General features: G+C 42.5%; 1 protein-coding gene across 1 annotated transcript in view; it reads left to right on the top strand.

Annotated features, from left to right (window-relative positions):
• The first annotated feature begins 2,758 nt into the window (after positions 1-2,758).
• The window catches only part of LOC146577751 (protein NLRC3-like), a 135,787-nt gene continuing 120,713 nt past the window's right edge, over positions 2,759-17,832 (top strand). The window contains exon 1 of the mRNA XM_085268258.1: positions 2,759-2,946. The gene's annotated coding sequence lies outside the window, so the exon portion shown is untranslated. The remainder of the gene's footprint in view (positions 2,947-17,832) is intronic.

Below are 17,832 nucleotides of genomic sequence, written 5' to 3'. Positions count from 1 at the left end.
ATCTCTGTGGGGACATCCTCTGAGTCAATAACCCCGCAAGACATAAGTGCCTACATAGGGGGTAAATCCAAAATAATACATGATGTGCATACATCCTTTCTTCACAGTCACCTTTGCAGTGCTACTCATTCATTTGATAAACTCTTTACCATAATGGATTATTTTGTAGTGAAGTTATTTTCCTACTGATTTTGCCTTCCCTCAGGCTTGGTTGTCTTTGAGAGCATAATGACAATGAAGTGTAAGGTGATTGGTATGTTTGTTAAATGCCATTTGGTCCCTTGTAAGTTATAAGTGACCTGTATAAACCTCATATTCTATCAGTTGATGGTGGTGGTGTACTGCATCTGGTGCAGCCTCCTGTTGAGCCAGACCAACATGCAGTTGTGAGTAATACTCCACAGATTATATGAGTGTACAGTAGAACAGCAATGTTGTTTATTTCTTTACTACAGGAAAATAATGAAGAAACATTGACAGCTGTTACAGAGGAGGAAGCAACAGAGACACTTTATGAGGTGTACATCTTTTAATACTTTGTGTACAGGAAATACAGGCGACCAATAAAGCCAGTTGAACAAAAAATCTGTTTATTCTTCTTTCAACATGTTGAGGTGATGGGTCAAAAGAAATGATTGTGACATATGGTGTCTCTGACTGCTCTTCCATCTTGTATGTCCGTGGGAGGGTCAGGATGTTCATGGTTTGGATCACTGCTGATGTTTGGTTCAGAAGGACAGTGTTCTCCTCTAATTGTGGCAATGTTGTGAAGAATCACACATGCCACAATAATGTCACATGCCCTTTCTGGGGTGACCCTGAGTCTTTGCAGGCACTGGAACCGGGCCTTAAGCATTCCGATAGTCATTTCAATTCTGGCTCTTGTCCTGCAATTAGCCAGATTATATCGCTGCTGTGGGCCCGGTTCAGGGTCAGGGTAAGGGGTAAGCAAATAGGGTAAACATGGATACCCCCTATCACCAAGCAAGTAGCCAGTGAACTCTCCTAAGACAGAAGGGTACACTTCAGTTCAAATGTCCCTGAAGCAATTGGTCTTTATATATTTTAAAGTATTCTCAACTCACCATGTCCAAATTTTGTGCTCAGTGTACATTCACGGAATATTTGTGAGTCATGGACAGAGCCTGGCCACTTGGCTTCCACATTTGTGATAATGTTGGCAGCATCATATATGATCTTCACAGTGCAGAGAACACAAATTAGCATCCATTACTATGATAAAATAATTTGTTAGTTTGAAATGCTACAGGGAACTATGTACCTGTACATTAATCCTGTGGAAAGACTTCCTGTTCACATAGTCTCCTTCATTTACTAAAGGAGCAATGACTGGAATGTGAGTGCCATCTATACACGCCTGGGAATCCTGAAAATAAATGTAAAATTTAAGTAGTAGTCCAAGTATCACCACATCATAAATTAAGTTTTGGTCATCCTGATACCTGCAATTTTGTGGCATCCCTCTTTGATAAATCTTGTGGGTCTGTGACCGGGGAACACCACAAACGAGTACAGGAGACGTTTCAGTGCAACTGTAACATTCCTGACTGCCCGACAGACGGTAGCCTTGGAAACGTGCTCAGCGTCACCAATATTATACAGAAAGCTCCCGTTTGCAAGAAACCGAAGTGCAATACAAATAATATGCAATGAACTGAGAGCATGTCCGCGATGTGTCACATGCGTAATATATGGCCTGAGGATGTTATTCAAATAACTTATAGATTGTGCTGAGAAACGGTAACGTTCGCACAGAAAATCATCAGGAAATGATCAAATGTCCAAACGCGCTCTAATCACTCTCTCCCGGCGGAGAGCTCTGCGGAGAATTTGGGCTTCACGATCTACTGGCTCTTCAAGGACGGGGCACGCCATGTCCGACACTTCCTACTGTCAGGTTTCCGACAAAGGGGCGGAGACAGTCAGGGTTAGTTGTAGTAAACCTGCTAGGGGGCAGGTTAGCTTCACGGCGTGTGTCGTCATAGTGACTCACTCAGGCTTCAGCTGAACTCGCTTTGTGAAACCGAAAACCCAGAGTTTTCATTAACTCAGGGTATACTTACTCAGTTTTTCCACTAAACCGGCTTCCTGAAACAGGGCCCTGCAGAGGAGAACAAGTCGGGCTTTTCAGCCCTAACACAACAAGAACAGCTGTGGAACCATTGGCCATTTGCCATAGTGTAGCTGAGTCAAAACAGCCCAAGTGCTGAGAGGGAAAACATGATGATTTATGTAAAGTCATAACTGGCTGCAGCAGCTGAGCTTTGACCTGTGAGCTGCAGCTTAAGCTTCTTTTATGGTTCAGTGTTTAATGTTTAAACTGTTTATGGCTGCACACACACCCACAGTCAGGTTGTATACATATTGAAATATTATATACAGTGTGGCAGCTGACCTTTGACCTTTGACCTGCGAGCTTCAGACTCATTGCTGGTGTGAGGTGTTTACTATTGAAGCTTGCAGACACACCCACATCCTCTAATTTGTTCTCAGGGTTGTTCAGTGTGTTGGAGTTGGAGCAGAAACCTGCTGCAGGTTAATTATTGATCAAACAATATCACACAAGGTGCAGCAGCTGACCTTTGACCTGCGAGCTTCAGACTCATTGCTGGTGTGAGGTGTTTAATACTATTGAAGCTTGCAGACACACCCACATCCTCTGATTTGTTCTCAGGGTTGTTCAGTGTGTCGGAGTTGGAGCAGAAACCTGCTGCAGGTTAATTATTGATCAAACAATATCACACAAGGTGCAGCAGCTGACCTTTGACCTTTGAGCTTCAGACTCTTTGCTGGTGTGAAGTGTTTAATGTGACTTCAGCCTGCAGACACAGAGGACTGATGAAGCAGAAGATTGTCTCTGTTTCTACACAGACCTGGTCCAGACAGCAGAGCTGCAGAGGGAAGACGTTCATGGGAAGAAGCTGAGTAAGTGCAACGTCCTCTTTGAATCCTGGATCAGGAAGTGAAGCCGGGGAATATTTGGTGTTTCAATAAGGTTTCTGTCTTTGACTCAGTCTGCTGTCACTTTGTTTCAGAGAGAAAAAGAGATTTCAGATTAACTGCATTATATGCTGAGTAACTAAATGCTGCTAGTCTGTGGTGTCACTCCCAGCAGCATCACGTCATTTCTTTACTCTGACCTTTAACATCAGTTAACTTAGCTAGCAGAGCAGCTAGCAGTTAGAGTATGAACTCTGTGTCAGCAGTCAGCTTGGTCCTGGTGGTCACCTGGTTTCATGTTTGCTGATGATCCAGATGTGTCCACATAATTATTTATTTCTGTAAATGTAAAGACTTTACAGATAAACAACAGCAGCCCTCTGGCTGGACTCTAACCTGTGAGTTTCCTGTGACTGAAACCACAAGCTGACATTTTCCTTCTGAAGCAGCTGAATGGATGTTTAAGTTTACCTGCATACATGGTGCAAATAAACCCGCTTTGGATGGTTTGGAGGCGGAGCCCAAAGCAGGACAGGATTCTAATGTGATTGGTCACTTTGATGAGGTGGCTGGAACTCAGGTGGTCGAGCAGGTCACCTGCTAACCAGAAGGTTGGTGGTTTAATGCCAGTCTGCATGGTGTCCTGGTGAATGTTCGACAGGAAACACTTAGACACATGGAAAAAGTGCTTGTGTGAACGTACAAGTTGTGTAAAGCTTGTGTTTGAAAAATAAAGTTTATTTCTTATTATTTATTTTATAATAAAGTTTTTTCCTGTGCAGCAGTGGAAATACTGACAACTATAGCTGGATTATTTATTTGAACTCTTTTAAACCAGAGGCTTCAGACGCAGGTTCTGCAGCCTTTAATGGTAATAGTCAAAGTGTGATCGGTGAATTGTGAGCAGCAGAAAGGAGGAAAGCACTAATGCTGGCACAAGGGGCCACAAGCCAGTGTACTCCAAGTGCCAGCCTGGGTAAATGGGGAGTGTTGCATTAGTAAGGGCCTTCTGAACTAAAGCTTTACCAAATAAAATGCGTGGATCATAATGAATAAGACTGTCATGCTACTGATGGCTGAAAGAAAAGGAAGAGGAGGAAGGAGGCATGTTAGGAGTAGGGATGGGTATCGTTTAGGTTTTATCCGATACCGGTGCCAAACCGGTACTTTTGAAACAGTGCCTGTGCTTAATCGGTGCTCGAATCAGTGATTAAAGAATGGAGAACACAAACTTTGTCCAAAAACCTCTCATGTTTTTATTTTTAGCAGTCTCTTTTTTTCTGCAAAATGATAACCAAGTTAGCCTTTTCTGTTGATACAAGATACCTCCTTTGGTTGGAACCGGTGCTTAAAGAATGGAGAACACAAACTTTGTCCTGAAACCGCTCATGTTTTGTTGTTTTTTTTGTAAAAAGATAACAATGTTAGCCTTTTGTGCAGCTATAGGGCATATATGGTATCACTCTATCAAACAAGAAGACAGCAGCATGTAACTACAACGGTGTTTGCTTGTTCACCTTACATTAATGTAATAACGTGGTTAGCCTACTCAACGTAAATTACACACAAACAACATTAAGCTACACACGCAGAGAAGAACGGCTGCTGCTGCCGTCATCATCCTCATCATTTCTGCTCCTCTGGCAGGGCTAGGGGCCAGGACTCTCCTCTTCAGGTTCTTGGGGGATGTTGCTAACTCCGTGTCCGATAACAGGCACCACACCCGCAGTAGTTGTGCTCGGTGTGAGGTCTTGCAGGAAGCTATCAAATACGGTGCATTTCTCGGCTTTAAAAAAAAAACACTATGCGTCGCCGGGTGTTTCATGGTAAACAGACTGATTCTTATATAGCGCTTTTCTACTCTCCCAGAGTACTCAACATGCCACATTCACCCAATCACACCAGCACTTTATCTGTACTCAGTGCTTTCTAAGTACATTCACACTCCGAATGTGGAGAGCAAGTTGGGGTTAGTATCTTGCCCAAGGATACTTGGCACGAGGAGCCTGGGATCGAACCATCAGCCTTCCGACCAGTAGGTGACCAGCTCTACCTCCTGAGCTACAGCCTCCCTGTTTCACCAGATTCGAGGTGTTACCTCCTTTGCACAGTATCAGCTTAAAGCACTTGTTGCAGGCTGCTGAGTTTGCATCTTTTGCTGTGAAGTACAGCCAGACTTTGACCGCTTAGCCTTGGGCATTTTTAATCTGTCGCTCTGCTCTAAAAGAACATACGTACCGGGGCCCGCCTACTATCCTTGGAAAGGTAAAATGATTGGCTAGAATCCAAAGTGTATGACATCTCAGGAAAAAAAGCACCAAAATGTGCACTGCTTTTCAGTCTGGTTACTACCGTTTATGTCAGACCCGGTGCCATAATGACATCAGATACCGGTGCCCATCCGCAGTTAGGAGGCAATGGTAGAGAAGGAAAGACAGGAGATGGTAAATGGCCTGCATTTGTATAGCGCTTTTCTAGTCCATAGGACCCCAAAGCGCTTTACACTACATTCAGTCATCCACCCATTCACACACTGGCGATAGCAAGCTACATTGTAGCCACAGCTGCCCTAGGGCGCACTGACAGAGGCGAGGCTGCCGGACACAGGCGCCACCGGGCCCTCTGACCACCACCAGTAGGCAAACACGGGGTTAGTATCTTGCCCAAGGATATTTGGCATGCAGCCAGGGTGCAGCCTGGGATCGAACCACCGACCTTCTGATTAGTGGCTGACCTGCTCTGCCACCTGAGCTACAGCCACCCAGAGTGGAGGTGATGTATCTAAATGCATCTGAACAAAGCAGAAGTGCACACCAAACTCAACGGATAGTCAAATGTAGAATCACAGAACAGAACTGCAGGCTGAGTTTGGATGTTTGTCTTTCACACCTCTCTGTGTCTCACACACACAGTGACGTCAGACACAGTCACACTCACTGTTCCATCTGCTTTGTGCACAAATTCATTACTTTCTTCCTTCAATGATCTACATACTACGTGCTGCCCAGTGAATACTTTGCAATGTATTCCATCCCCTTTCAAGGCAGAATTACCCAGTTTATTCCCCATTACAAGACAACAATCAGTCACACTCACACAGACCACGTCTGGCCCGCACTCGCTCACACGTGCGTTTACCCACCAATGAGAGCTCTATCCTCCTTACATATTGGTGGATAAACCAAACACTCAACGCCCTCAGCGGCAGAGGAAAAACCTCCTTTCGGTGGAGCAACCATCCTTAACCCTCCTTAAAAACTGGCGAAGAAACCAGACCTCCTTAGAATAATTAAAAAACTGGTGGGGAAACCAGACCTCCTTAAAAAAAATAAAGAAAAACCGGTGGAGAAACCAGGTAGCTTCTAAAACACCATCTGTTTTAGAAAACAAAACAGATGGTGAATTCTTTAGAGAATTTTCTAGAAATCTTTTTCTTTCAAAACAGAATTCAGAATATTGATCTTTGACATGGAAGCTGTTTCTACAGGATCCTGATGGACACTCAAAGCTTTCATAAAATGTTCTCATTAGTTGTTTGCAGCAGAATATCACCTGATGTGAACCAAAACAACAAAAGTGCTCTGCACATGTGTGTGAGACTACAGATTCTAGAATCAGAACTGCTGATTTCATTACTCTGAACTTTTAAAGGCAGATTTTGTATCTGAGAGCAGGGACACTTGCTGTGTTCAGTGTGACTCGTCTCTGCAGAAGGTCAGGGCTCTGATAGTTGCAGTTAGCGGGTGACTTACTGGGCAGGTGGATCCTGAGTGTCTGTTGGAGTCAGGGTTCATTATGGTCCTGGTTGCTACTGGAAATAAAGAAACAAAAGGAGTGTGTGTTGTTCAGGAAGTACAGACTGTAGCTCAGCAGGTAGAATTACTAACTGGAAGGTTGGAGGTTTGATCCCTGGCTGCTCCAGTCTGCACGCCACGGTATCCTTGGGCAAGATGTGGAACCCCGACTTCCTCTCCGATGCATCCATCATAGTGTCATTGTTAGAAAAAGAAGTGCTTGTGTGAATGAAGCACGCTGTATAAAATGCTTTGACTGCTCATACAGAAAAGCAGCTCATAAGAACTGGTTCATTTTCCAGATAATTCCACTATTAAGACAACAGACATTTGGGAGGCTTTCTCTGAGAGTAACACTGAAAGTCTTGCTGCTCCTCCACAAAATGAACTTCAGATTAAAGACACAGCTCAGATAAACACAACTCAAACTAATCTACACTATTTTTCTTTATTACGCAGCGTTTTTATAACTATTTCCAGGTGTTTCTAAAGATGAAAACAGAATTAAACTCCAGCCTGATGCGTTTCTGAGGTTCCTGACTCTGACCGTCCCTCAAACGCCTCTCTGGGCGTTTCCTTCCGTCGCTTTTACTTTCGCTTTCGTGAATGTTGTGGCGCAGTTGATCGTCTTATTAAATTCAGTTCTTTGCATTCTTTTGGCGGCGAAGAAAAACTGGGCTCAAAGTGGTCAAACTCAAAAAATGATCTTTATTTTACATTCCCGGGAACGGAGAACTGTTAGGCGCTATCATGCACCCACAGCTCTGAAAAAAAAATCACAAGCTGCATGTGTATATATATTTCTGCTACGTCACATATGGTTTCGATCAAAACAACTCCTTACATAGTAGCAGTTGATGACAATGACAGCTGCAGAGTTTGTGTCTGATGTATTAAGTATGAAACACTGTTGGGCTAAAATCTGGTCAGAATGAATCCAGGTGCAGGTGTGTCAGTTTAGGACCACTGGACTAACATCCAAGTGCTCACAATATAAAGTGTATTCTGTAGTAACATCCTGGTGTTGCAGCAACAGTCCCACATGGAAACGTCAACAGTCAAACTCAAAATCTCTCTTTGTCAACAATAAAATGACAGCAGACCAATTTGAACAAAGTTGGTAAAAAGCTTCAGAAATTAGTAAAATATTAAAAAGTGTCTTGATGCTCAATCATCCAGTAAATCCCCAAAAAGTTGATTCTGTTCATCTGGATGTTTTCAGCAGCATGGATCAGTGTGAGGACAGAGAGGAGGGAGTCCCTCCCTCTAAAAGCACTCTGTGTGGGGAACATGAGAGCCAGACCAAAGCTCAGAGGTGAGATGACCATCTCTAACTGTCCATGACTCTTCTCCATGTCACAGCTCAGCACTCACATCACTGCTCCATCATTATTCACACTCATACCTCTGTGTGTGTTGTTTTAAAGCCCAGAGCTGTGGGGCGTACCAGGCTCAGCTGGACATAACCCTGAAACTAATCCAGAGCCTGGACCTGAACCCAGCTGTGTTTCCTTAAAGAGCAACAGGTCGAAGGGTGTTGGTGTAAACTTTAACAAAAGACTGTTATGTGACAAAGAGTAAGTACATTATTTTTATGAGATTGTTCATCATGTCTTTAATTTAATATTTCCAGTTTTTCCTTCCTGTCTCATGAAGCTGTTACATTTATTGTTTTTCTTTTAGGATCAATAAGAGGCCAGAATCTCCTGGACCTGAACCCAGCTGTGTTTCCTTAAAGAGCAACGACTCAAAGGATGCTGTTATAGACTTTAAAGGCTGTTCTTCTGCTGCTGAGAGGTAATGTGTGTCTAGATGTTGTTCCTGACTCTGTATTTCTGAATAAATCCTCATGTTTAATATCAGCTCAGCTCTTTTTCACACATTTCTATGTTGGTATGTGAAGCGGTGTGTGTTGGAGTGTTTCCACAAACACAGCAGTCAGAGTGGAAAGAGTGGATGTTGTAGGAGGTGTTTGTGTAGTGAAGAGGCTGAGTGTCTGTAGGACTCCAGCTGCTCCAGCAGGTGTCTCCTTTGTGCTTTGCTTCAAACACAGTGTAGGGAGGAGCTTCCACTCAGGTGTTTCAGGTGTTGCTGGATGGAGGAGGACAAATAGTTTTTCCCTTCAGTGACACTTCAGCAGCTCAATGTTCTGGGAGATGTTTGTCTTTATGAAGGTTTATGGATTCTTGTTCTTACTTTGGTTAAACTGAGCAACACATTTTCCATCTAACATTTAAAGTAAATTTCCAGGTGAATAAAAGATCTGCAGCTGCAGCCTCTGTGATGTTTCACAGTCTGAAAGTAACAAATTCAACCAGAGTTCAAACAAAGGCTTAATATACGTGTGTGTTTGATATAATGCCAACAAGTACAAACAGGTGTTCTTACAGGTCTTAATCACAGAGGTCTGATAAGTCTGGTGACTTTCACACTCAGCAATTTTGCTGCCTTTTATTTTATATTGGCCTTTTTAAAGCCCTTCAAAGTCTCCCACATTCATACAGAGCTTTTAACACCAAACTCCTTTACAGTCCTTCTCCTCTCACACACGATCACACGACTGATTTGTCTGCAGCAGCTGTGTTACTGCTAGTATTTTATTATGTGTGTAATCTCCTCATATTGTTCCTGTGGTTTAGTTTGACTTCCTTCTGCAAACTCAGCTGCTCTGTTGCTGATACACGTCTCCATGAATATGATTGATCAGATGCTGTCAACACCATGTGTTTCATGTGAGCGCTCAGCTGAAACCCTGGGTTGACTTATCGAGTTAATAACAAGCTTCACGTGACTGTGAATGCTAAAGTGAATCAGATAAAGGAAAGAGACCCTGCTAATGTTGGACTCACTTCTTAGTGTAGATCCCAGGAGGAAGTTCAACATAGCCATTCTTTGTGCTAGCTCGCCCAAACCTGAGACCACAGTGCAGGATAATGATCATCATCTGTCTCTGTCAAGGACATTTAAAATCCACAAATAACAAACATAATTATATTTGAGCATTAAAAATGATGATTAAACAAAGTGTCAAACATACTTAAGTAGAAGGACTGATGTTTGTGTTAAAATACCCTCTTAAAGCTGAAATAATGATTCAACTTCTTTACTCAAGTAAAGGTAAAAGAGTCCAGGCTCTGAAATGTACTCACAGTATTAAAGTAAAAACTGCATCTTTGAAGGAAATTTCTGCCAGTTTTTGTGCAAAGTTACCTGAATTTCTACCTCCAACATTAATATGAGAAAATTATCTGAACTTTTATTCTAATGAATTTAATCAGCTTGAACATTTTGTAGCACAAAAGTAGAAAAAACCCAAAGGGAATCAAAAATAGCTCCGTTTGCTGTTGCCTGCATTGTAGATGGGCGGCTTTGCCTCAACACCTAAACAGGAAAATGAGTTTAGTCAAGTATTAAAGTGGGATTGAAGAGGTCAGGAAACCAGAGATCAGGTGTTGTGGTGCAGCATGGTCACAAGAATCATTTAGAAATGGGTCGAAATATTTTCTCTTCTAGATTTTTTGCACAGTCTGATGTGCGGCTGCTCTGAGGTTTACTGCTCTCTGTGTGCTTAGAAAACTGTGAGGTACAAGTAGATTTGACACAAGTTATAATGGCTGATTTCCATATAACGGTGGAATACAGGGACTTAATCGTTAAGTAAGAAGAAAGTTTGAAGCCTAATCTTGAAAGTAGAGATAGTGTCTGTCTCGTGAATCCAAACTGGAAGCTGGTTCCACAGAAGAGGGGCCTGAAAACTGAAGGCTCTGCCTCCCATTCTACTTTTAAATACTCGAGGAACAACAAGTAGGCCTGCAGAGCGAGAGCGAAGTGCTCTAATAGGGTGATATGGTACTACAAGGTCATTAAGATAAGATGGGGCCTGATTATTTAAGACCTTGTATGTGAGGAGCAGGATTTTGAATTCTGGATTTAACAGGAAGCCAATGAAGGGAAGCCAAAACAGGAGAAATCTGCTCTCTCTTTCTAGTCCCTGTCAGCACTCTTGCTGCAGCATTTTGGATTAGCTGAAGGCTTTTCAGTGAGTTTTTTGGACATCCTGATAATAATGAATTACAGTCGTCCAGCCTGGAAGTAATAAATGCATGAACTAGTTTTTCAGCGTCACTCTGAGACAGGATATTTCTAATTTTAGAGATGTTGCGCAAATGGAAGAACGCAGTCTTACATATTTGTTTAATATGTGCGTTGAAGGACATGTCCTGGTCAAAAATGACTCCAAGGTTCCTCACAGTGTTACTGGAGGCCAAGGTAATGCCATCCAGAGTAAGAATCTGCTTAGAGACCATATTTCTAGGCTTTTCAGGGCCGAGTACAATAACCTCAGTTTGATCTGAATGAAGAAGCAGAAAGTTAGCGGCCATCCAGGTCTTTGTGTCTTTAAGACATTCCTGCAGTTTAACTCATTGGTGTGTGTTATCTGGCTTCATGGACAGATAGAGCTGGGTGTGCTATGTCTTCTGATGATGCTGCCTTGGTGATTTTAACATCCATGTCTGCTGTGACTTTAAACTTCTGGTCAAGGACTTTTTAAATATTATTGACTCTTTTAACTTGACCCAGTGGGTTACTGGTCCCACACATGAAAAAGGTCACACACTAGACTTGGAGCTTTTCCACGGGCGGGATGTGTGCGTCACTGAAATATCTGAGTTGGGCATCTCTGATCATTTTCCTGTGTTGTTCACTCTGACACTGCGCTGCTCAGAAGATAAGCCGTACAGCTGGGTCTAGGGATGCTTTTTAAGTAAAGGTTTAACTACAGCCAGCTAGGGATGGGTACCGTTTAGATTTGAAAACCTGCTAAATCAGAATCAGTTGCTGATGACGGCTTTTTTCTTTTACATCAATCACGTATAATCTTAACTCAAAGTGAACATAGACTTGATTGCTCAGATCAGCCAATTCAAAATGCTAATTCAATCAACTCTGAGTTCATGGCTAGACTCAGTTTATTGGCCCTGCACCTTAAAACTATTCCCTGTTTGTCTCTCGTGTTTTTTGGATATTGTTTTCACATCTTATGTCACGGCTAGCGGGGCGAGCCATGTTGAATTTAATAAAGGACCCAAGATGCCGACACTGCTGTGAAGTGAGTGAGCTGTATTGAAACGGTGAAGTGCAGTGGAGATGGCCTGTGCAGAAGCTAAGATAACCTCTACTGAAAAAACTACAAAACTAACCTGAAACCTTAAACGGAGGCACGGGGAGACAACACAGACGAACCAGCAACAAGCAGGAGAAAACAAAGAGCTCATATACACAAAAGAGAAATCAGGGAATGAGAAAAGGGAGACACAGCAGGATTCATTGGACATAACCAGACAAGGGGAAGCAAAACTAGACACACTAACATAGGACATGGCACTGTCAAAATAAAACAGGAAGTGAACACAGAGACACAATACTAACACAGTACAGAGGGAACACAGAAACCAAAACCTCAGAACTAGAAAATCTTAATCAGAATGAAATTGTAACAAAAGACAAGAACAATCAAAACAAAACCACTGAGTCCACAGACTCGGGACATACATCGGCTCAAACTGTGGTCATAAATATTTTGTACTTGTAAATCTGACTGTGGAGTTGTGAACTGAGTTTTGTAACATTGTAAAACAAAATATCTGGAAAGTTTATGTTTTTGCGTTCATTGATTTGTGTGTGCAAAAATGTAAAAATGTAATAAATGTAAGAAACATTAGAACTACTTTTGCTGACACAAAGTTTGGCGAGCACTGCAAGTTGTCCCTTTAAACCAGTCACTGATATAAAGAGAGCACCTTGTTCCAGGGCATCTGAGCATGGAGGGAAAGCTTTATGCAGGAGATGGTAAGAGCTGTTGGGACTAAAGAAACTGAGCAGAAAACTACAGACATCTGGAAACTGAGTTGTTAATTCTCAGTGGGATCACCAGGACTAGCAAAGCTCCACCATGACAGTCATCTGATTGACTGAACCCATCCAAACATCACTTCATGGACCTTTAGCTTGTGTCTGTGTGTGGACAGACATAACATGAGCTAATTATACATTACTCCTCCACAGAGTGGACCAGCAGAGAGCAGAGGTTTCCACTGGTCAGTCTGCACAGCAGCATCAAACACACCTGGACTCTGTGGTTATGGTTTGTAGTACTACGTTTACATTTGTTCTTTTCAGTCACCTCTATGCTGCACTTTGTGGACCAGAGGATTGTCAGTGTGTCCAACATAAATCAGAGTTTGGGCTCCATGATTTCAGTCAGATTGGGGTGACTGTAGCTCAGGAGGGGAGCAGGTCAGCTACTAGTTAGGTTTGTGAATCAAACCCTGGCTGGCAAATGTACTGGGTAACGTACTAAACCCAAGCTGCCCTCTGATGCATCCATCAGAGTGTGAAAGAAAGTATTTAAGCATAGAACAATGTGCTTGGTTGAATGAGGCATGTTGTATAAATGCTTTGTGTGCACAGAGTATCAAAGAGAGCTATATAAGAACCAGTCCATTTACCACTGGGTAATTCATATAGTCTTCTTTTCCAGCGGCTGGAGGACAACATCACCATGTTTGTGAAGAACGAGCTGAAGAAGATCCAGAAGCTTCTGAGTCCAGATCACCCAGAAACTTTAAAGAGCCAGATGGAGGATGAGGAGATGTTTGAAGGAGAGGATGAAGATGAAAGAAAGAGCTGCAGAGAAGCATTTCTGAAGATCACACTCCACTTCTTGAGGAGACTTAAGCAGCATGAGATGGCTGACCATCTGCAGAGCAGTAAGAGAATTTCTCTAAAGACTGAATATTGATCTTTCCTAATAGCTCAAGAAATGGACCAATAGACATTCATCCTTTCAGGGTACTGAAAGGCTATGATATTTATTATATAATATTTTTTTCTGAATTTCTTACCTTCAGAAATATTTGCTCCACTCTGTAAACGAGAACTTAAAGCCCAACTGAAGAAGAAGTTCCAGTGTGTGTTTGAGGGCATCGCTAAAGCAGGAAGCCCAACCCTCCTGAATCAGATCTACACAGAGCTCTACATCACAGAGGGAGGGACTGCAGAGGTCAATGAGGAACATGAGGTCAGACAGATTGAAACAGCATCCAGGAAACCAGACAGACCAGAAACAACAATCAGACAAGAAGACATCTTTAAAGCCTCACCAGGAAGAGACGAACCAATCAGAACAGTGCTGACAAAGGGAGTGGCTGGCATTGGGAAAACAGTCTTAACACAGAAATACAGCCTGGACTGGGCTGAAGACAAAGCCAACCAGGACATCCAGTTCATATTTCCATTCACTTTCAGAGAGCTGAATGTGCTGAAAGAGGAAAAGTTCAGCTTGGTGGAGCTTGTTCATCACTTCTTTAATCAAACTAACGAATCAGGAATCTGCAGGCTTGAAGACTTCCAGGTTGTGTTCATACTTGATGGTCTGGATGAGTGTCGACTTAATTTGGACTTCAACAAAACTAAAATCCTGACTGAAACAAGAAAGTCCACCTCATTGGATGAGCTGCTGACAAACCTCATCAGAGGGAACCTGCTCCCTTCTGCTCGCCTTTGGATAACAACACGACCTGCAGCAGCCAATCAGATCCCTCCTTGGTGTGTCGACATGGTGACAGAGGTGAGAGGGTTCACTGACCCACAGAAGGAGGAGTACTTCAGGAAGAGATTCAGAGATGAGGAGCAGGCCAGCAGGATCATCTCCCACATCAAGAAAGCTCGAAGCCTCCACATCATGTGTCACATCCCAGTCTTCTGCTGGATCACTGCTACAGTTCTGGAGGATGTGCTGGAAACCAGAGAGGGAGGAGAGCTGCCCAACACCCTGACTGAGATGTACATCCACTTCCTGGTGGTTCAGGCCAAAGTCAAGAGGATCAAATATGATGGAGGAGCTGAGACAGATCCACACTGGAGTCCAGAGAGCAGGAAGATGATTGAGTCACTGGGAAAACTGGCTTTTGATCAGCTGCAGAAAGGAAACCTGATCTTCTATGAACCAGACCTGACAGAGTGTGGCATCGATATCAGAGCAGCCTCAGTGTACTCAGGAGTGTTCACACAGATCTTTAAAGAGGAGAAACAACTGTACCAGGACAAGGTGTTCTGCTTTGTTCATCTCAGTGTTCAGGAGTTTCTGGCTGCTCTTCATGTCCACCTGACCTTCATCAACTCTGGACTCAATCTGCTGGAAGAACAACAAACAAGCTCTCAGACAGAGAAATACTTCTACCAGTGTGCTGTGGACAAGGCCTTACAGAGCCCCAATGGACACCTGGACTTGTTCCTTCGTTTTCTCTTGGGTCTGAAGACTAATCAAACTCGTTTGCAAGGCCTCATGACACAGACAGGAAGTAGCTCACAGACCAATCAAGAAGCAGTTCAGTACATCAAGGAGAAGCTCAGTGAGAATCTGTCTGCAGAGAAAAGCATCAATCTGTTTCACTGTCTGAATGAACTGAATGATCGTTCTCTAGTGGAGGAGATCCAACAGTCCCTGAGATCAGGAAGTCTCTCCACAGATAAACTGTCTCCTGCTCAGTGGTCAGCTCTGGTCTTCATCTTACTGTCATCAGAAAAAGATCTGGATGTGTTTAACCTGCAGAATTACTTTGCTTCAGAGGAGGCTCTTCTGAGGCTGCTGCCAGTGGTCAAAGTCTCTAAAAAAGCTCTGTAAGTTATAAAGTTTTTATTATTTAATTTGGTTGGTATGTTATGAAAAACACACTGCCATGAACTTCTGTTTTGTTTTTGTCAAAATCACTGTAATATAATCACTGTACCTTTATATACACGTGACTTGTATTAATGTTGCTGCCCTCTTGTGGCTAAAGTGTAATTATGTTCTTGTTATTAGGGAGGATTTGAGAGTAACATGCCAAGTGAGTCAGCACCTTCGCTTTAGCTTAAAAAATCCAAATTCTTATGTCATCAGTTATAGTTGCATGTATTCATTATCATAATTTAACCTTTAATATTAATGTCTTAAAATTATTTTGAGTAAACTAATGTTAAGGTTCAAATATTGGGGAAGGAGAGTACAAACAACCATGGTCCAGAACTTGGTCAAACGATTTTAATGAAATACACGCGTGGGAAGACCAGCTCCGTTCGCAGACCGGGCTGATCTCCGACTTAATCAAAGCATAAACAGATATTTTATACCATCAGGGCTTGAATTTAATGACGCCCCCTCATACGTCACAAACAGAATATATGCATACGTCAAATCAAAACCACAATGACTTTTAACACAGTTTAAAAGAACATTATCTCCTATCTTCATGGCAGGTACTTCCTGTCACTGCCGGATGCTCGCTTATCATCTTGACACATCAGCAGCAGTTCTGCGACAAACTGCTCTTTTGCAACCCCGAGCAAAACATGATTAAACTTCCACCTATAAATGATTCTCTTTAACTAAGTGTGTGTCTCGTCCTTAAAGGCTCCTCAAAATAACCTGCACTTAGACTCTGCTTTCGGTTTCAGTTCTGCAAAAGACACACTCTTCAAACCTGCAACTTCCTGTCAGCCTGCAACTTAGTCTTTCTGAAAGACACACACTGTTTAAACATCTGAATGCAATATCAATTCTGTAGATTATATTATTAATGCAATGGTAATGATGATGATTATTAACAATAGCAGCAAAATATCTCTCCAATCTCAATACTCCCTCTCTCGACCTCTGGAACACCAGAGGTCACAATACATTGTGTTGGGTCACTCCTCGGCCCACTCAGCTGCTTCCATGTCCATCCATGGCATCATGGACATCGGGGTCACCACTCCCGCTCTGACCCTCTCTAGCCGTCCTCTGGCTCAGCAAATCAGACAACCTCATGTCATCTAAGTGGTCCAGTAATAAACACCAGCTCCCCCTCGAGAACACTCCATGCGTAAGATTAGGTTTTTTCTGCGTCCCTCTCTTGTGGTCCATCATGCCTCGGGCCTCCAGGATCCTCACCCCCCTGTGGTCGCCGAGATCTTCTGTAAAGCAAACAAAACACCTTTTCCTGCACCTCCCTAACTTATCATCTTTGGGACTCTTTAATCAAAAGCCTGATCCTAATTATCTTCTTGACTTATTGACTTGTATTTATATATATTCTTCAACGTTACTCATCATTTTAAAACTCTTAAAACGCTGCTTTCACGTCCCTGCATGCGTTTCCTGTCGCTTGCCTTATCTAATCATCAACATCCTGTACACAGAACTCTCGCTGCTGCAAGGCCTCCACTCTGACCTAGAATCTCCTTTCACAAGAAAATCATTATAAGCGCCTATTCTACTAAAAGATCCAAAAAAACAACCACTTTAATCAATTAAGTTTAAACATATAAGCAATTACTCATGCATACATTTTATCACAGCTAAACGCTGCCTTGAAACAACTCCTGTGTGTTAACACTAACTTCATTTTAAAACTCACATTTCCTATGTTATAGCCTGTTTTTGGTACAGCCTTTTTATTTCATCTTGCTCCTTTGATGTAACAATACCTTCTCATTCTAGTTTATCAGACTTAACCAAAATATATGCTTTCCTTCCTTTGGTCCTTCTCTAAAGCAAGAAACTCCTATTCAGTTCCTCTTTTCTGTCACTTATTACAGGGCCAGCTCAAGTTCAGTTAAACGCTAAATTAATTTGAGGCCTTTTGCCTGGAATCAATACTGTCATGTGTGTTTATGGACTCTGTGTCTGTAAGCGTGTGCAATCCTTCAATAACTCATATCATCCTCACAGTAGATTGGCTAATCATAGCGCTAGCCAAAGGCTCGTGACCCACAAGAGACGAATTGAGCCACAACTCCCTTAAAGGCACAAAATGCAATATGTATAAAAAGTCATTTCTACGTATAAGCTCTCCCCTTTATCCTAAAAATAAATCTATGTAATATCTGTATGTGTGTCTTCTATTCATTAATGTAATTGTCAGTTATTTTCTCTCTTTATTTTACCTTCTTTTTGTTTACCTCTTTGTTTGTGACGTGGACATCCCTAAACCATCCTGAGTTCCGGCTTCAATTTCAACCCAATTGTACCCTCTATTCTCGCAGTCGAACT

The sequence above is a fragment of the Mchenga conophoros genome, linkage group LG3, assembly GCF_057382185.1.
Source record: "Mchenga conophoros isolate Kocher_MC1m ecotype Shallow Benthic linkage group LG3, M_conophoros_male_GT1.1, whole genome shotgun sequence".
NCBI classification, from domain to species: domain Eukaryota; kingdom Metazoa; phylum Chordata; class Actinopteri; order Cichliformes; family Cichlidae; genus Mchenga; species Mchenga conophoros.
Note: the sequence above shows the minus strand (reverse complement) of the source record. Positions and strands in the feature narration are given on the sequence as shown.